This window comes from Dipodomys merriami, unplaced genomic scaffold (assembly GCF_024711535.1).
Source record: "Dipodomys merriami isolate MVZ:Mamm:240054 unplaced genomic scaffold, mDipMer1.0.p SCAF_1360, whole genome shotgun sequence".
In the NCBI taxonomy this organism is placed as follows: domain Eukaryota; kingdom Metazoa; phylum Chordata; class Mammalia; order Rodentia; family Heteromyidae; genus Dipodomys; species Dipodomys merriami.
In genome coordinates this window covers 11,999-30,684 of record NW_027202672.1, presented here as the reverse complement: position 1 = coordinate 30,684, position 18,686 = coordinate 11,999, and the positions used below count along the sequence as shown (strand labels likewise).

Here is an 18,686-nt window from a genome sequence, read left to right as displayed (position 1 = left end):
AAAATTCATGGATTCCATGGTATTCTTCCAAGTGAATTGCCTGACTCTGATGTCAAAATGCATTCAAGAGTTTTTTGTATACATCTATAATGATTTCTGCAGAGATTGTGATTTTTTTATCAGAAATAATTTTAACTTATCTGTTGAAATGGTGCTTTTGGGAAACAAGTATATCTATGTTTGTACAATATCCATAATCTATTTCATTCGCTCCTAGATATAATACTTTGAATTCTACATTTTTATATAATGTATAGTTTCATTAATAAATGTGTCCTTTCAGATTGCATTCCATATAGAAGAAGTTTAAAATTCCTTTTTATCCTAGGTCCTTATATTATTTTATTTCTTTGGGATAACATGACAATGTTGTCTAATTTCAGTTTTGTAATGGTTATGCAATGTAAAGGCCTTTCTAAGGTGAAGATTTAATATACTGATGTCAAACTAACCTTTAATTCTATGAATTACATGTATTGTTACACTTGTATTTTTGTAATCAACTTTTTAATAACTGTTTTTATATTTCTTGCATCAGAAGAATGACAACTATAGAATACTTCACAAATTTTCATATAATCCTTGTGCAAGTGCCATGTTCATCTCTGTGTTATTGTAATTTGGGTAGACCTGCTGCTGAAGCATGAAGTACCCTCTAAATTTAAATACTTAATGATGCAATCTTTATACAGGCATATATCCATGGTTGCCTATTTGTAACAAGGAACACTTATTGTTCCTTAAATTGCGATTGATCTTATTTCTCTAAAATTCTGTGTATAGTGGAAAAGCTTATATCATTTGGTCGATTGCTCATATTTACAATTTTTTTGTCAATGACTATTTTGTCGTTTTCATTTTAAATTTGATCATACTTTGAAGCCTTTAAAGCTAAGTCCAAAGGTGATGGCTTTTCAAGTACTTATTTATCAACTGAGTTAGCTTTGTAGAGCTAATTGATTCAAAGTAAGCCTTGCTTGAGAGCTACTTCTAAACTTCTGCAGATTAAAATTTCCCAAATTAGGTCTTGCTGGGACAAATGTCTACCTGAACCTTTACCCTTCTTCCTTGTAGGAACAGACCAACCAGAATATCTCACCCTGACAGCATAGATTGTCTTACTGGAACAAAATTAATCTTAGTTACAAGGGATCATAGAGAGATGAACAGTTCAGACAGAATTCTTCAGAATAGAAGGTATTTTATCAAAATATAATTGTTTATTATACTTATCATTTCAAAAGTAGCTAAAGCCAAGAAGGTGAAAAAATTTTCATATGCATGATTACCTAGTGTCCTGGCCTGTCTATCATCCAACCAGGCAGGAACTTACACTACTGACTCTCTATCACCAAATATTTCCATAGCTCCTGGAAAAGTCCATATGTTTCTCCTTGAAATTAGCCCTTAAATTGGTAATGTTTTAATCACAGTGTTTCCTCTTGCCTCTAGGCTGTAAATCTACAAATGGTAAAGCTTTAAGTCTAACTCTACCAAACACTGAGGTGGAGATAATGGAAGAAAACTTTAAAATAGAGTTGCCTTTGATTCCCTAACCACAACACAACAATGCAAAACAATTTTTATATTATATATACTTATATATTTTATATTTATAAATATAAAGTATGTGCTGATTTTAAATTTCACACAATGAATATTACTAGAATTGATAATTTGACAAATATATTGACACTTATTCTGATAAATAGAATGGAATATAAATAATTAGATTTAGGATATATATTAGAATATAAAAAGTATCAATGCAATATCTTCGGTATAAACTTGTGATACGTTCTATGTGTTCGTGATCTTCTGAAATCACATGGTAAAATAACAATATTGTTTTCTGCTAATCTATAACGGATTTTACTCTGATGCTCTGTTTATTGTTTTAACTCGCTGGTCCCAAAGTGTTTTTCTCCATATTTCTGAAGCATTCTTACAGATTATACCCAAATTTTGCTGATATGATGTCTAAAATCTATTATTTTTCTGAAGGACCCACGGATCCGAGGATACCAGTTCCTAGTTATCTGTATCATCAGATAACAAGGGCAAGACTTCTCACATAGGCCCATGCAACATGCCAACAGAAAATAATTGAAGACATCTCAATTTCTCATTTCCTATAATATTTCAGGACCCCACTTCCTTACAAGAATTAGCAGAATTCAATTGTGAAATGCAAGGCAAGTTAAAATGAAAGATGAGATCACAAAATCTGAGAGAAAGTACTATAATTCAAACTTTCAATTTACAGATGATCAGCCCATATGAGTCAACAAAATTACAAATGAACAAGATTATTTTTAATACCCCTCTCCTAATGATTAATGAAAGATTTTAGTGCAGCCAAAAAATAGATTCTGTAATGATAGATCCATAAGTGGCCTAACAAGGCTAGGAATACTTGATTTAGAGGTCAAATATAATTTAGAAAAACATTAATTGAGAAGATCCTTAGTGCTTCAAAACACTGGTACTTCAGTAAAATGAGGTTCTGTAGTATAAAAAAATGTTGTCATTCTCAAACCAAAGATAACCTATATTTAATCTCCTGAAAGTATATTCATTTTCAAATAAACTATTTAAAATCACATTTGCCAAAATAGCACTTGACAAGTAGATGATAGTGACATTACCAGGATTTCAAGTGTAGGGAGCTAGTTACAATAGAGTTGATTTACATACCCAGCACCAATAGCAAACAAGTTCAACCATTCATCAAAGTGTAGAAATAGTACTCCCCACCATTTGTGTTGTTCAGTAGGTGCCTTCCAGAAATGTGTTAAATAGATCAGCCTCCCATATTTCAAACCCAAATATTAGCTAATAAAGTAAATTTTATCACATAAGAAGGTACATTTTAAAAAGTCACTAATAGTTGCCTTATCATGTGTTGTTTTATATTTTCCCTATCTGTCTAACATAGTAAGAAATATGACTTTAAGTTTTGAATATGGGTACTAATGAGAAATGTGACAAAAATAAAATCTGTCTTTTATTTGTATCATATTCCTCTAAGTAGTAAATTTTAGTTTTCTTCTTTTTCCAAAACTTATAGGTAGTAGAAAAAATTATCCTATGTAAAATAAAATAATCATACACCATTTTACAAAGCAATTTATAAAAACTGGTAGTTAGAAATAAATTCTAAGCCATTTTTAAATTTTCTTGTTGACTAAAGATATAAAATCATGTCTAAGTGCTTCACATCTCCAGTCTTGCTAGTTGTTATTGCAGATGAATGAATTATGGAAATATAAGCTGACATCAGTTCAAGTATATGTGGGAGTGAAACTCAATGGAATGTATATAAACGTTTCAAAGTATTAACAGGCAGTTTAACAGAATGACTATCAGGAAATTGAAACCAGAGAGGAACAATAATAAAGAAATAGAATGAATGAAAAATGGAACACGGGGCAAGTACAGCTAGAATACTCAATGTACATATGTAATGAAGGAAGTGCTAAATCTGAATTCAATCTTGGAGAAAGAGTTGGTTGACATTGATAGAAGGAGTGACTCTGATCCAGGAGCATTAGACAATCAGATGGACATATTTAATTGTAAAACACTTGTACAACCTTTTGAAATTCAGTTAAAAAAAAACAACACACAAAAATGACAACCAAACAGCAATCTCTAGAGAGTATGAATATGACCTCTCAAAATTTTAAGCAGTTAATGAAGGGCAGTCTTTGGAAAAGCAATCAATCTGTTCAAAGAGGGCAGTTTGGGGTAGGGGAGAATTTTGACCAGATTTAGAAAGATTGTCTAAGGTTATAAATCACCTATATCTTCTGCAAATATTTTCTTCTGCGAGTGCTCTTTGTCGGAACTGGATACTCCAGTCCTGAGTCACACTTGATAGCTTGTGAAGACAGAATGGAAGAAACAAGATCAAGAACCTATTTCTCCACTGGAGAGAAAACAGTCCTCTCTGTTTTCTCTCAATCTCCTCACTACTCCATTTTCATACTTTTAACAACGTCAAGTAATTTTGAATTATATCTTTCCTTCTTTGTTCTCACAAAGTAATTGTTCAAAATAATTCATTAAATATTATTTGCCATTATTTTCTATCATGCTGTTTACTTGTTCAAGCGAGTCCATTAAACTTCCCCTTTTCATTTGGTTGCCACGAAAATCCAACAACTATGTTAATGCGGACCAACGCTAATGCAAAACTTTGTCTCCAAAAATCCAGTCCAAGAACCTATAATCACAAATATTTAGCTATAATTTTTCTTTTTTTTTACCTTGAAATCTTCTTGTGTCTAAAGTGCCCACAAAAATAAGTATTCCACCACTTTTTGGTTCAATCACTTCTAACCTCAAAGATATTTTGCTAACAAGATGCTTAGAGGAATCCTAAGAATACTCCACTTTTATCTTCTCTCTTAAAACTTTTATCTTCTCTCGTGAGAATCTCCTTAGATACCATATCAGGAACAGTGAAGTTATTCTTTGCAAAATTATTTCAATAGGTTATTTTCCTCTTGGTCTTGTATTTGCTCAACAAGATGTATGAGAAGAATAGAGTTAAATCACCAATTCCTTGGATGATATTGTCTGTTACAAAGGACAATACTTCTATGTCCTACTTCTATGTCCTCTTCTTAGCTCTTGCCTGATTTCCAATTAATCACAGGTTCTTGGCTTCAATTCTAGAGAAGCTGAAGCACCATAAGGCTTCCCCCACTGCTACATCTTCATGGTTTCTCTTTGAAAACTCTTTTATTTGGAGGTGGAATTTATTTTCATGTCTTCATTCAATTTATTCTGCATTATACTGAACCAAATAAGCTCTGTAAAATTACTTTAGGTAGCAAAAAGATTAACACAATCTATATCACTATATAGAATAGTTTTGGCCCCCTCCATTGCTGAAACCAAAACGCTTAGCTAGGTCTTCTAATATCGTGTTTTCTTACCTTTTCTATTTGCTCGAATCTTTTCTGATCCCCGATCTTTTGGGCTTATGAAATAGGAGAAGTTTTCACTATCTCATGTTAATAAGGATATTATATTTTTGAGCTACTTAGAAATGTGAAATCATTGAAGTATCCAATCAGAATTTTTTCTGTGTTTCAGTGCTTCACGTGCAAAGACATTGTGGAAAGTATTAAAACAGAGAAGTGTAAACTCAATACGTTCTTTCATTGTGCAGGACACTTTCTCCCTAAATATTTTGACCCAAATAAGCTTTTTAAGAGAATTGCTGTTTAGTAATTAAAGGTCAATTCACAAATTTTGATGTCTTATTTTAAAAAAAACTTTGAATTTAAATTCCACTACAACCTTGTTTCACACAGTAAGAGTATATTTCCTGGGTAAGGACAATTCTCATGGGAACCTATACAGGATTTACAGCAAGGTTTGAGAGGTTTGTTTGTTTACTGTGAAAATGAGCCACCTTACCCACATTGCTCCCTCTCAGCTAAGTCTCCATGGATTTCTTTGCATGAAAGCCTATTTTCCCAGGAAATTTTAAATTTTCTGAATAGGCTAAGTTAAAAGTTAGAACAATTAAAATTTACGTGTCATAATTTTAAAACACTTTTGAAATTCCTTTATCAGAATCTCAAATTTACCAATCCTAATTCCACGTTTATCATCAAAAACAGTTAACATGTTGTTTTCATGATATAGTATCCATGAAACTATTATTTTCCAGTGGCTTTGTTACGCATATATATGAAGGTATAAGCTGATGCGGAGCAAAATGAACTCCAAGATATGGAAAGAGATATTTATTTGCAGTTGTTGTTTTTAATGTACTATGTGATTTCTATTTTCCTTGGGTTTTTCCCCTATGGTATAACTCCTACTGTGTTTGATTTTGGTACCCTGTGTATTGTGTATACATTTACCTTAATTAGGGAAGGGAAGAGAAACAACAAAATGGCGAGATAAAGGACAAAAAGCAAACCAATGCAATAGCAATACTCAAAAGACAATATGTTGGAAATGTACATTACAACGTGTGAGGGGTTTGGGTGTGAAGGAAAAACGTGAGAAAAAATGAGAGAGGGCATAACAAGTTTGAAAAGTTATGTATTCACTGCCTTACAATTGCTAACCCACATCACTTTCACATTAAAATTAAATTTAAAAAATAAGCTGCATGAAATAAAATTTCACTGTATTGGTATAGTAAATATTATTCTTTATGTAGTAACTTTTTAAAAATTCAGTGCTATTTGGCATATAATTTGAATTAATTACCCCTTCTTTATCAGAGGCCATCAACTTGAATGTTATCCAACTAGAAAATTTTTTCACAATATACTTGCCAATATTTTCAAAAAAGAATAAATTAGTACTTTCTCATACTAAAACCGGAAAACATTTAATTCTATGGAAACCCATAACTTTTAAAAGTAAATAAGTTGTTAAGAGGACAGAATATGTGTGTTCTTCAAAATTCCTATGACTAATAACTACTCACTTTCAAATTCTCAACATTCCATACCTGAGAGATTCAAAATAGTTCCTGTTTCCGTGTTATGTAATTCTGCAATAGATGCATTTTCCAATGGGGTGTTACAGATTGAGAAGTGAACAGAAAAATAGCCACATTCTGGTATAGGATAAAACTATAAAGCACCGGTTATAATTAATTCTTCAAGAGTAAGCAATTTTTTTTATCAGATTAAGCTATTATTTCTATGAACATCAATCCCAAAATTTATGCCATAAAGTCATCCTAGACCAACAGTTTCCAACTTGTAGGGTGCACCTCAAAATTCCCTTAATTCACATCACAAATAGATTATCTGTATTGGGAAAAATATTACACCTTGCTAATGTGGTGCCCTCCGTGTTCCAGAAAGAACACCACAACATACTAGGTTGCATCATTTTTCCTCCACTGATATTCTTGCAAATATTATTTATATTTATACTTTTTTACTATCATAGATATTCAGGATGCTAAAGATTGGAAGATTACAGTTCAAAGCCCACCCAGGCAGGAAGGTTCCCTAGATTCTTATCTCCAATAAACTTCTCATCAAAAGCCAGACACAAGTGGTACTGAGGTTGAAGTGGTAGGGCACAAGCCTTGAGCTTAACAGGCTCAGACACAGTGTCCAGGTCCAGAGTTCAAGCCCTATGACAAAGCAATAAAACAAAAACAAAAATAAAAACAAACCCAAATCCTAGCATTTTTCTCACTGTATACAAAGGCACGTAATTAAGGAAATTGCTTCCTGGGTTACATACAGGTAGAAGAAAGAAGATGTCACACAATTATTCTCTTCATACCATGTTATATTAAAGCCTCAAAAATTGCTTTTTCTAAATTTATAAATTAATATCATCAATTTCTTGGCAACTCTGTCTAAATTATTCACATTATCATTTTCTACATGAAGTTAGAATTATCTATTAACTGAGTTCTAATTATAACTCGCTTGAAACAATATGCTAGGTAAATAGAATGCAAGAAACATCTGTAAATTTGTCAATTAAACCCTCTACCTAAAAAGAATTTTGTAGTATCCTATAGAATATGAAATTACAAATGAAACCAAAATATTTTTTGAAGTCTAAACTCCAATTTAGCAAGATCTATAAAGACCTACATTAGGTAATCTTTGCTATTCCTCCAGGCTTAAGCTTTTGTAATCCTTCATCCTTTCCTTGGAATCTAACAGAATGATGATTACTTACTTTTTCAAATTTTGGATGGGAATCATGAACCACTTTGCATCTAGGAATGTTCTGTAATGAAGAGCGCATTTAAAACACAACTGAGGAGGGGCTGGGAAGGTGGCTTAGTGGTAGAGCACTTGCCTCGAATGCATGAAGCCCTGGGTTCAATTCCTCAGCACAACATAAGGAAAAAGAAAAAAAAGCTGGAAGTGGCGCTGTGGCTCAAGTGGTAGAGTGCTAGCCTTGAGCTCTAGAGATGAGGGACAGTGCCCAGGCCCAGAGTTCAGGCCCCACAACCGGAACCAAAAAAAAAAAAAAAAAAGAGTAAAAAAATAAAAAATAAAATAAAACAAAACTGAGGATTAGTTGTATTTCAATAGAAAACTTGGCTTCTCAAAACATAATGAAAAAATTAGCCCAAATTTCCAACTGTGTATTCCTTTCTTGTTTTGTTTGTTTCATTAAGACAAAATTATACTACCTGGTCCAGCGAAGTTCTCAGTAGTAATTCCAGTCTCTAATCTCCTGTCAGTTTGGGTGCTAGAATTCAAGGCTTACATCACATTGCCCCACCATAGTTTCTTGGTTTATTTCTTTATCTGTTTGTTTGTTTGTTTATTTATTTTGGGGTCCAGTAATGGGGCCTGAAATTTGGGCCTGAATGCTGTCCCTCAGCTTTTCAGCTCAAGGCTAGTGCTCTACTACTTGAGCCACAGAGCCACTTCTGGCTTTTTTCTTTTTGCTTATGTGGTGCTGAGCAATCAAACCCAGGGCTTCATGCATGCAAGGCAAGCACTCTACCACTGAGCCACCTTCCCAGCCCCTTCTTGGTTTATTTAATCTAGATACAGACTATCAATTCTGAACTTTTCCAGTGATATTATCCACTAGACTTCTCAGACTGTTCATGCACTATTTTCAAAGATGTTCTAACATTTGACACAGGGTATGAACATTTTCAAATGCACCTGCCGGGTCTCTGATTCATTCCTCCATGGATCCTATCCCTTTAATATTGATTACTTGACTCTCTTACTATCTCTGGTCCCTACTTATGTAATATTCTCAAACTTTTTTGAAGAAAGTTCACTTTAGTATTTTAATTTTAAAAATTAATTTCTAATTTTAAAAATTACCACTTGATTCTAGTCTCACTCAGGACATACTTTCTATTATTTTCTAACTTTTCTACATATTCTGAGAGTTGCTTCATTTGTGTATATGTGTGTGCACATATAAGTGCCTCTGTGTGTATGTGTATGTTTATATGTATGTATGCAAAAGCCTCAAGCTCTTATTCATCATTCTTGCTCATGACTGTTATTCCATCACCTGAGCCATTCTTCCAATCTAGCTTTTGGCTGGTTAATTACAGATAGTGTCTCAAACACTGTTCTGCCCAGGCTGGATGCAATCTGAACTTCCCAGACTCCTTTACATACTTAGGTTTCATTTATCCAGTAGAAACAACTTTTAAACTACAAACATTTTTGTGAGTGTAAAGTCTAAGCTGTAACCCAGATTTTTAACTCAAGAATTCATATAAAGATAGATGAACATACACATTACATATGTTGAATGTACACGGTTAGAAATGTGATCTTAAGCTGGGTGGTGGTGAGATCTGAGGATTGGGGTTCAAAGCCAGCCCAGGTAGGAAAGTCCAGGAGACTCTTTTCTCCAATTTACTGCAAGAAAACTGGAAGCCGCACTGTGGATAAAGTGGTAGAGCATTAGCCTTGAGCGGAATAGCAGAGGGACAGTGCCCAGGCCCAGAATTCAAGTGCCAAGACCACCACCAACAAAAAATATATAAGTAAAGGAAAGAAAAAAATGTGATCTTATCCACCAGTTGATGGCTAGTATAATCCCTGCTCTCTCAAGATGGAATTTTTTCCTTATTAAATCCATATCTGACTTGCATTGGAAACAGAATTATTCTTCCATTCTAATTTCTACAAAGTTGTGTCATTAGCAAGCGTGATTAGGAAGGGAGTGGCCTCATACTTCGGGTTCCACGTAGGAGTAATGCTTTCTCTATATCACTCTCATAAATCTACATATTGGACTTGGCTTTATTGTTTCAATGTGGTCTTATTTGTAGAGTCTTCTATAGTGTATTGAACCTTTATACTTAAACACAGAATTTCTCTTTCTCTTATTATTGCTATAGTTAACACGAGTTAACAAATTCATGTACACTTGGGAAATAATGTGCAGCACATATACTCACAAAAAAATGATCTAGGAACCTTCTTCCTCTTTAAAATTCGCCTTAATTTACAGAGAATTTACAAATTTTGAATTCAATATACTCATGAATAATGTATTTATAAGAAATATAAATTTCATATTTTCTCTTTACTAAGTTGTCTCTGAAATACGTGTTACATCAGGTCCAAATGTGTTCTTGTGTTATTTCGGTGAAGCCAGAAATCATTCATTATACCTCAAGCAGCACCATAGGTTGTTCCTGGAAGTAACTGTTACTGGATATGGAAACTGATCCCAGTAGAGGAATGGAACATAGAGTATTGACAAAGTTCAAGTTAACATGTGCTTTCCTTTATACTGTAAACGAAGAGAATCTGAAGGCTTGAAGGAAACTTTGTCCCTGAATTTTTCTAGTGTGTTTTTACTTATATATAATTTTTCTGTAAACTTCTAGTTGAGAGTATTACAAAAAGATATAATGTGCCATTTGATGGCCAGCATAGAACAAAAAGAAAGAACGTTGTTTTAAATATGTTCTTCTTCAGGGGCTGGGAAGTTGGCTCTGTGGTAGTGCACTTGCCTTGCATGCCTGAGGCCCTGGGTAAACTTCCTCAGCACCACATAAGCAAAAATAAGCCAGAAGTGGTGCTGTGGCTCAAGTAGTAGAGCGCTAGCCTTGAGTTGAAGAGCTGAGGTAAAGCGCCCAGGCCCAGAGTTCAGGCCCAAGACTGGATCCCCCCAAAAAAAATTCTACTGCAATGAAACAAAGACATGGATGTTTTATAGTGTTTTTTGGATGGATATTTCACCCCGAGATGATTCTTTTGTTGCAGAAGTCAGTTATCAATTACTTTAGTTTGGTCCTGAGTTCTCCAGAGCAATAAGGATTCCAAAAAAGCATCCAGTGCGTATGATCAGCAAAAGGAGCCATTTCTCAGACCAATACTCCTTTAAGGAGGGTCCAATGAAATATCTGTTTTTTTGTTTGCTTTTGTGTTTAGCTTGTGTTGGTTCTGGGGCTTGAACCCAGAGGCTGAACCCTGTCCCTGAACAGTTTTCTTTCCTGCTCACCTACCCCCAAAGCTAGTACTCTACTGCTTGAACCAAAACTCCACTTCTGGCTTTTTTGCTGTGTAATTACAAATAAGAGTTTGACAGCCTCTCCTGCCTGGTTTGGCTTTAAACTAAGATAGTAAGAAAGCCAAGTGACATCAACTGTATAGACTTCTTTTTTCAAACGAGAAATATTAGATGAAGTTTATTGTAAAGCTAATATTTTACAAGTTTTTTTCTTTCTTTATTATTGTGAGCATAACGTATAGAGGAGTTACAATTACATGGGCAAGATAACGAGTACATTTCTTATCAATCATTGTTGCCTCCTCTTTGTTTCCTCTTCCCATCCCTTCCCATATTCCCCCCGCCCCAAACCCGATCCTCCCCCCCACCAATGTTGTAAAGTTCGTTTTTCGACATAATGACTTGTAAATCTCATTGTTGAAATGGGTCCACCTGTATCCCTAGTTAAATGATTTGTTTTTAGAGCATATGTCCAGAAAAGAATCCATAACATAACTCAGCAAAAGTAGGTGCACTGAATCATTTTGGAATTTTTTTGTTTGGGAAGATTATTGAACTTGTCATTCCTTTTGGGGAAACTTAAAGTCATATTTCACCTTTTTGTTGGTTGTGGGGCTTGAACTCTGATCCTGGGTGCTAAGCTAGAACATGACCTCCGGGTTTCTGGTGGTTAAGTGAAGGTTAGGGTCTCGTGGACTTTCCTGACCAGGCTGGCTTTGAACCACAATCCTCTGGTCTCAACCTCCTGAGTAGCTAGGATTACAGGAGTAAACCACCAGCACCTGGCTGATAGTTGCATTTATGTGCACTGAATGACACTGTGTAGAAAAAGAATGGAAATTTTAACCAAATGATATTGCAGCAATTCAGAAAAATTGAAGTAGCAATAGATATGTCCTCCTTTCCATTTTGTTACATTAATGACTGATGAGCTATGGGACCCTTACATTAGCATCCTGTGCCATCTGTATAGGTGTATTTAGTATCAGGAAATGTTCATAGAGAAATATAGAAAGAATAAGATTTTTAGAAAGCAAAGGAGATAAGGTATGAAAGAATAGCTTAGAAGGAGATACATTTATCACACAGAGATTAAGAGCTAGCCTAAGAGATTTAGAATGCTAAAGGCAATGAGGAACAGCCTAGCTAACAATTAGTTCTACAATAACCAAAAATGGTTCTCAAGAACAGTTTCTGGTATACCTTAATTACTATCATTTATTCCTTCTATCTGGAGTTATTCCTTATTTTCTTTCACAACTATTAATTAACCTCTGCATTTTTGGTGCCATAACTGTCCAAAAAGATTTCAAAGTCACACATAGCCTACCATTCCCTTTGTGATTAACAGTGACGACACAAATCCTGGAATGGTTGAATTTCCAGAATTAAACGTTACCTGACATCTAAGCACATCCCTGGCATTAATTGCTGTGACTTAATGAACAAGATTTTTTCAACACAGTATCCTCATATAAGTAAAGTACATGAATTAGGAACTGTTGTCAGGGGTCAGTATGGAAGGAGCAATTATATATTCCAAGTGTGGGTTATTTATTTTGCATTTACTAACTGAATGTTTTTGTGTTCTTTTGATTTGATTTGTTTTTGTTCTTTTTGCCAGTAGAGGGGCATAAACTCAGGGGTAGGGAATTTTCCTGAGCTTTTTTTCTCTTGCTCAATGCTAGCTCTCTATCATTTGAGGCACAGCACCACTTCCAGTGGTTTTGTGTGTGTGTATGTGTTACTAAGGAATTGAACCCAGGGTTTCATGGATGCTAGGCAAACACCGTACCATGAAGCCACATTCCCGGAGCCCTAAATAACTTTCTTAAGATGGCATTACATTTTCATTCTGTAAATACATATCATAATTTTGGCCAGGTGCTAGAAAATGATGTAGAAAGCAATGCAATACAATAAGTCTAGTAAGGCTGGATGGACAATGAATAACTGTTACCCTCTATCCAGGTAAAAGAAGGGCTTATCTCATGGAGCTGTTTCAACAAGCTGAGGAGACAGCTCCTGACCCACAGCCAACCTCCAGAATGAGAGGGCCAACCTTGGGTTCCAGCCACATGGGGATGCTGGGCCCCCTCCTCCAGCACCCATTTGACCAGTTCTTGTGAAAGAGAGAGAGAAAAAAAGTCAGAATTACAATTAAGTCTGGTGCCAGTGGCTCAGAATTCTAATCCTAACTACACAGGACGCTGAGATATGAGGATCATGGTTCATAACCAGCCCAGGCAGGAACGTCTGTGAGACTCTTATCTCCAAAGAACCACCAGAAAATCAAAAGTAGTGTTGTGGGCACAAGTGGTAGAACACTAGCCTTTTGCTGAGGCTTTTGGGAACATGGCCCATGCCTAGAGTTCTAGCCCCACGACTGACAAGAAGTGGACTTTCTACCACAAGAAGCGGACTGAATAGCACCCATTGTCCTAGGGAGCATTTTAGCAAAGTCAGGCAGAGCTTCCTCTGAAGTTGAAGTCATAAGTAGGTCACCTGGCTTCTCTCTGCCTTGGTATCTCCAGCTGCAAAACTCAACACAGTGAAGGATCCTCTTCCTCATGGGGATAGGGTAATGATGAGAGAGAGCCATGTTTTGTTTCATAATCCCACATCTGTTGCACAATTAATAACAGGCCCTGCCTGAGCCCTTTCTGGCTATCTTCCTGTCATTTCCTCACAGAATTGCCGAGAACCTTATCTGAAGACTACTCCCTCTGTTCCTAGCCATGCTCCAGAGATCCCTCTGTATAAATCCCTTGTTTCCTCACAACTGTCCTGTGAGGAGAATGAGGTCTGATTGTTACGAACCGACCCAGACCTTCACCAGTGGTTCAAGAATCGTCTGCTGTGATTTTTCTGCATGCTCAAACTGACTTAAGAAATCATTAAACCACAGGAAAATCAAACACAAGTAGACCAGAGTCTCCAACAAGAGACAGGTTAAGAACACAAGGGAGATACAGGATCTTCCCATCCCCCACAAAAAAATCAAAGAACTCTTTTTTTGTACCTTTTACAATTTTTTTCTAAAAGTTTTTTTTTAATTTTTAATTTTTTACTTTAATTTTTTTCTATTAATTTTTTTCTTCCTCTCATAATTTTATCACTTTTCAGAAACATTGAAGTAATACCTTGCATTCTCTCAGGCCACAAGGGAAAAAAATTAAAACTCAAAAGGAAAAGCCACCAGAGAAAATCCTGTAACACACTGGAACAACACACTGCTGAATCACGAGTGGGTCATTGAAGAGATTAGAAAAGAAATTCAAATGTTGATGAAAACACAAATTACCAGCTCCTTTGGGACACAGCAAAGGCAGTACTCACAGGCAACTTTATAGCTGTGAGTTCATACATCAACGAATTGGAGAGATCTGAAACCAACCATTTAATATGACATCTGAGTCTCCTTGAAAAAGAGCAGCAAGATGATCCCCAATCCAGTAGATGGTAAGAAATAATTAAAATTAAATCATAATTAAATGAATTAGAATCCAAAAAAAATCATAGAAAGAATCAACAAAACAAAGATTTGTTACTTCCAAAAAATTAACAAAATTGAAAGACTCTTAGAAAATCTTATAAGAAAAAGAAGAGAACACACCCAAATAAATAAACTCAGAGATGAGAATGGAAACATTACCACAGAAACAACCAAGATTCTGAATATTATAAGGGAATACTTCTCAAAACTTTATGCTAATAAGTTTGAGAACTTGGCAGAAATGGACCTTTTCCTAGCAAATATTGACATGCCAAAACTAAACCAAGATGAGTTATACCATCCTAACAGGCCCATATCAAGCATTGAAATAGAAACATCAATAACACACCTTCCATCTAAGAAAAGCCCAGGACCAGGTGGCTTTACAGCATAATTCTATAAGCCCTTGAAAACACAGCTCATACCAATACTCCTCCAAATCTTCAATGAAATTGAAAGAGAAAGTTCACTACTGAACTCATTCTATGAAGCCATAATAACCCTCATGCCCAAACCATGCAGGGACACATCACAGAAAGATAACTATAGACCCATTTATTTGATGAACATTGATACAAAACTTCTCAACAAAATGTTGGCCAATCAAATTCAACAATTCATCCAAAAAATTCTACACCTTGATCAAACAGGATTCATTTCAGGGATGCAAAGCTGGGTCAATATACGCAAATCAATTAATATAATTCATCACATCAACAGGAGCAAAGATAACAACCACCTGGTTATCTCAATAGATGCAGGAAAAGCATTTGACAAGATCCAACGCCCCTTTATGATGATGGTTATGGAAAAATTAGGAATCCATGGAACTTTCCTCAATGCAATAAAGACTATATATGACAAACCTACAGCCAGCATTATACTTAATGGTGAAAAACTAAAGCCATTTCCTCTTAACTCAGGAACGAGACAAGAAGGTCCACTCTCACCACTTCTCTTCAATCTAATATTAGAATGCCTAGCTACAGGAATAAGACGAGATGCAAACATAAAGGGATCCAAATAGGGAAAGAAGAAGTGAAACTCTCCCTCTTTGCAGATGTCATGATCTTGTATTTAAAGAATCCAATATACTCCACTCCCAAATTACTCAAGCTGATTCAAAACTTTGGCAAAGTATCAGGGTATAAAATTAACCCCTCAAAATCAATGGCTTTTCTGTATACCAACAATGAGAAAAGTGTGGCTGAAATTAGGAAAGCATCTACATTCGTAATATCCCCACAAAAAATAAAATACCTGGGAATTAACTTAACCAAAGAAGTGAAGGAACTCTATGATGAAAATTTTAAAAACCTGAAAAAGGAAATCAAAAGAGATCTTAAAAAGTGGCAAAAACTCCCATGCTCATGGATTGGAAAGATAAACATCGTGAAAACTGCAATCCTTCCCAAGGCTCTCTACAAATTCAGTGCGATACCTATCAATATTCCAACCTCATTCTTCAAAGAAAGAGAAGAGGCAATCTAATAATTCATAGAGGATAATAAAAGACCCCGAATAGCAAAACGATCCTCAACAGAAAAAACTGTGCTTGAGGAATATCATACCAAATTTCAAACTCTACTACAAAGCAATTGTAATCAAAACAGCTTGGTACTGACTTAAGAACAGACCTCAGGACCAATGGAATACAATTGAAAACCCCGAAATGAACCTACAGACATATAGCCAACTACCCTTCAATAAGGGAGCTAAAATAATAGAATGGAAGAAAGACAGCCTCTTCAGTACAGGGTGCTGGAAAATTTGGTTAACTACTTATAGAAAACTAAAGTTAGATCCGAATATATCACCCTGCACCAGAATCAATTCCAAATAGATCAAAAACCTCGGAGACAAATCAGACACTCTGAAAACATTGCAGGATGGAATAGGAGAAATCCTAGGTCTCCTTGGCACAGGTTGAATTTTTTTAATAGAGACCCAGAAACACAAGAAATCAAAGAAAGGTTGGACAAATGGGATTGCACAAAGTTGCAGAGCTTCTGCATGTCAAAGGACATAGTTAGCAAGATCAATAGAAAGCCCACGGATTGGGAGAAAATCTTCACTAGCCATACTAGAGACAAGGGTCTCATATCTAAAATATACTTGGAACTCAAAAAATTAAATCCCCCAACAACAAATCCTCAAAGAAACAACTGCCCAATAAATAAGGCTAAAGCCTTAAAGAGAAACTTCTCTGAAGAGGAAAGAAGGATGGACAATAGACAAATGAAGAAATGCTCAACCTCTCTAGCCATAAAAGAAATGCAAATGAAAACAACATCGAGATACCACCTCACCCCAGTTAGAATGGCTATAATGAAGAACTCTGATAACAGATTCTGGAGGGGATGTGGACAGAAGGGAACCTTACTTCATTGTTGGTGAGAGTGTAAATTTGTTCAACCTCTTTTGAAAGCTCTATGGAGGTTCCTCAAAGCACTCAACATAGAGCTCCCCTATGATCCAGCAATCCCACTTTTGGGCACTTACCCAAATATTTACAAAGAAGACCACACTAAAGCTACCAGCACAACTATGTTTATTGCAGCCTTTTTTACCATAGCTAAGATATGGAAGCAACCCAGATGCCCTTCGGTAGATGAATGGATCAAAAAATTGGGTTATATATACAGAATGGAATTCTAAGCCTCCATCAGAATGAATGACATTGCTCTATTTGTTAGGACATGGAAAGACTTGGAAAATATTATATTAAGTGAAGTAAGCCAGAACCACAGAAAGATAGGTCCCATGGTTTCCCTTATTTGCAATAACTAGTATATATCTGAGTCAAGCATAAAAGTTCAGATAAATACATATTAGTGAAAAGAACCCTAAGATATCTATTCAATTTTTTTTCTTTCATACGATTGTTTCTAGTACATTCATAAGATTTATTTATTTGTTGCTTTTTATATCCCTCCCCCACGGTATAATCCCTGCTTTCACTGTATTTGATGTTGTTATAATTTATGGAGGGGAAGGGAAAAAACAAATCTTTGAAATAGGGATTAAAGTTGGACCCATTGCAACAATGAGACGTAGAAGTGGTATGTAGAAAATGAACTTGACAACTTTGGTAGGGGGAGGGGGAGGATCGGATAGGGGGTGGGGGAAGGATGGGATGGGAAGGGGAAACAAAGGAGGAGGCTACAATGCTTGATAAGATATGTCCTCATAACTTGCCCATGTAATTTTAACCCCTCTGGACAGTATTTTCACAATTAAAAAAAAAACTCGGCTGCTGTGGAGGAAATGTTTGAGATAATCCATCTAAATTGATGACTGTGCATGTTGCTACATGTCTACCACCCCAACTACAGATGACCAGGCCCGGTGGAGCATACCTGTCACAGATAGGAGGACATCAATCCAGCCCAGCCAGAGCATATAGAGGCTCTGTTTTAGAAATGCCCAAAACAGAAAGGTGGCTCCTCAGAGCCAGGGAGAGGAAACAAGTAGCGGGTCTTGGTGCCCTCAGAGGGGTGTCTGACCCAGTGTAGGGGTGGTTTTGGGGCAGCCACTCACATGTGCTCCTGGGGGAAGTTGCTTGAGGCTGCTCCAGGTGCGGCGAATGGGAATGGCAGTGGCATTGCAGACACATGTCCTCAGAGAACCAAGGCCTTTGACCAAGTTGGGGCTTTACACAGCCTGGCAGGGTGCCATTGCCTGGTTTGAAATTCTGAACCTTGGGAAGGCGGGGGGCGGGGGGCTGGGGACTAGGCAGGCATCTCAATTTCCTTCTCTATTCCAGTCGCCTTGAGGCTCTTCTCACCACTCAACCATCTATACCTTCCTCAACTGCTGGTAGTGTTGTAAACTAACAGAGGGAATCCTGGTGCTACCAGGCAGCATGGAATGTGGGCGTGGCCGCCATTCTTGTATCTCATTGGTCAGAAAGAACAATGAAAGAATGGGGGTGTGGCCAGAATCCTGTGATGCAAACAGCATGGGCGGAGTCAAGAAGATAGCAGCTCCCCCAGCCCTTTTCCCAGGGAACAATGTCCAATTCAGTTGGAGACAATAGGGTGACCTGCTTTAGCCGCATGGCTGCACAGATCATTGTGTATGGCTGTTTGTTCCCAGTCCCAGACCATGAACTGAGGATATGGGCACAGTCTGTGAGCTGCTTTTGCTCAAGGCTGGCCATCCACACTAGAGCCACAGGGAAGGGATTCTGGCTTTATTGGCACTGAAGTTGGACTTTCCTGCC

At 36.3% G+C, this 18,686-nt stretch overlaps 1 long non-coding RNA gene and 1 pseudogene across 1 annotated transcript in view; both read right to left on the bottom strand.

Moving 5' to 3' along the window:
* Positions 1-18,287, bottom strand: part of LOC138825248 (uncharacterized) — a 47,716-nt gene extending 29,429 nt beyond the window's left edge. The window contains exon 1 of the long non-coding RNA XR_011371378.1: positions 18,002-18,287. This is a non-coding gene — a long non-coding RNA (uncharacterized lncRNA). The remainder of the gene's footprint in view (positions 1-18,001) is intronic.
* Positions 546-645, bottom strand: LOC138825250 (U6 spliceosomal RNA; annotated as a pseudogene).
* Positions 18,288-18,686: the final 399 nt, after the last annotated feature.